We start from the raw sequence: 2772 nt of genomic DNA, 5'->3' as shown, positions 1-2772 counted from the left end.
TAGATAGATAGGAGAAGAAGCTCCAAAGCGACTATCGTTTATTAGGCTAGTAGTTAGTAGTAGCACAGCGCTCTGATCCTTCTTTTGGCCGGCTCGGCTGTTTCTCCATTCTTTGTTGCGCTTTGCAAGTTTGAGGCTAGTACTAAATCGTGCGTCAGTGGTGCTCAAAGACAGTTCGTAGACAGACGTTCGTTCGTTCATCCATCCACGGATGAAACTCGAAGAATTTGATGCTATATGCAGCAGTGCGAAAGAACACGCGTATAAAACGCACCTTTAAATGATGTTTACAAAGGGAGACCAAACACACGATAAAAGTTCAAACTGCATTTAGGATGTTTGTCTTTTTATACTGCTATACACACACAGACATATTCTTTTGCGTACTCTTACTTCGAAAATTTCTTTAAAAGCCTACAAAATTTACTTGAATTGGGTCACTTCAAATTATTTACCTGATCACGAGACAATCATTTGAAATAACAAATGAATTGTTTGAACTATTAAACTAAACACATAAACTGATTTTGTAGTTGCGAACGTTGCGGCACATATTTAAGAATGGGATGTTAAATTTGATCATATTAATTGCCTCGCTCCGCGTTTTTACAATACCATGTGGCTATGCATGTAAAATTCTATATGGCCATGTCGACCGAAGTAACTGGCGCCAAATTATTTGTTCGCGGCACCGCGAAGCGTGGCTCGCGGTGCAACTTCCTGTGTGACGTAGTACGGCGGCGTAAAAAATAAATCTTCACTGCACCGCGTGATAAAGCGGCCTGTCTGGCCTCTGGGACTAACGTGACTGTTCGTCCAACTGAGATTTACGCAGAGCGCCAATCTGAATCAGCTCGTAGGAAAAAGGAAGTGCAACGGCAGGCCCTTCATTGTAGTGCACACCACACTGTCTCGTCACTCAAGTGGTTAGACAGAAAACCGCTCTTTGCGGTGCCGCACCTGTAATCGAACAAACTGAGCGAAAAAATTGACGCTGCAGTTATCTCGGTCTATGTGAGCTTGAAATGTAGAAACACGGAACTAGACTTCTAAAACGACCCCCGTCAACGCTGAATTTCACACGTGCACCGTATGTATTATTTAGGAAGTCAATTATTTTGCTTTATTTGTGAATGAAATGGAGTGTCTTTTTTCTTCTTTTTGCTTGCTTGCAAGTGATGTCCGCCTCTGCAGGCATCTGTGTATGTCCGCCTCTCCGCATCTGTGTAGTATAACTACGCTTCAAGTGTAAGTATGTGCGCTTTTTTTTAAGTGTTCGCCATAAAAAAGTACACCCGTTTTCTATGAGCAAGACGAGAACAAGGTGAAAGCAGGAGCCAACGTTTCGATAAGTGGACTTGTCTTCTTCAAGGCGCCTTCTTGAATTTCCATCTCCCGCTTTCCCCTAGTTTACCCGTTTTAGATGTATGCTTATGTGCGTGCCTGCGTGTGTGTTCTAGAAGAGTCGTTTCCTTCTATATATGCAAGTGATCGCTGTGCTTGTGACAATGTGATCGGGATCACAATAGCTAACTTAACTCGAACTAATCAATCTTTAATTATTACGTGGGGCTGTCACCGTGTAACTGAAAAAAAAATGAAGCGAACTGTCCGTAAATGGCACGCGAACGTCTGGACCTCTGCAAAGGCGATTTCCTTCAGTGCTGTGGCGCGACGAATTGCGCCTATCTGGGCGGACGAAAGGGAAACTCGGAGGCTGGTAGGCGAGCCTACACGCACACTCCCCCAGACAAAGAGAGGCGCGTCTTCTCGGGCACGTATATTTGGCCCAATTCCCCTCGCTGTTGGCACATCCGTAGTTTGGCTCGCCCGTTGACAACGCTGTGATCTTGGCCAAAATACGCACATGTGTATGGTAAACGCGGTTGCCGATGAATCCCGGAGCCGCGTAAGGAAGCGTTCTGGTGGGCCCATTTTAAGCGTATATTAGCACCACGACCGTCGACAGCATCAAGTATTTGGACAATACGCTGCACGATAGCGGAAATGGCATATGAAACAGCTTTTACATATCTAGACTTGGAGGCTCTGGCAAGTTGTTTCGAGGCAAGGAATGATATAGCGTGCGCGGAAGAAATCGATGAACGTAAGTGACGCACACATGCCCTGAATTACAACTCTACTTTCTTGATGCGTGTATGGACATACAACTGCGAGCATAAAAATCAAAAATCAAATGCCGGAAAACAAGGCAGAACAGCGAAAACAAAATATCAAATCATATCACGTAATCCGGATCGGAAATCGGGATAATCTTGCGCTGTCGAGAATGTAGCACTCGTCGCCGTGAAAAGCGATGCGCGGCGTTGCTTGCGCACTTGTCACCCAACTTCGGGGCGTGAACGCTGAACTCCGCGAGACGCGGCCACCCGCTGGCGCGTTCACACTAGCCGGGCCCAGTATGCACACATTCATAACACGTATGTCAGCCGAACTCACTTGGGCTCTGTATTGCTACAATACGCATTGCCACGGGTGTTAGTGTCAGCCAAATTTTCAGTGCGCGATCATCGTCTCACGGTCGAAAGATACGGGAGAAGTGGAACTCTATCGCAGCCTCCACGACGCGTCAGATCGGTGCTGAGATACGCGTCAGTGCGCCATCAGTTTTTTTTCATTAAAATTATGGGGTTTTACCTGCCAAAACCACTTTCTGATTATGAGGCACGCCATAGTAGGGGGCTCCGCATATTTGCACCACCTGGAGTTTTTTAACGTACTCCGGAAATTTCCTACTCCGGAAATTTTAGG

This window comes from Dermacentor albipictus, chromosome 5, assembly GCF_038994185.2.
Source record: "Dermacentor albipictus isolate Rhodes 1998 colony chromosome 5, USDA_Dalb.pri_finalv2, whole genome shotgun sequence".
NCBI classification, from domain to species: Eukaryota; Metazoa; Arthropoda; class Arachnida; order Ixodida; family Ixodidae; genus Dermacentor; species Dermacentor albipictus.
Note: the sequence above shows the minus strand (reverse complement) of the source record.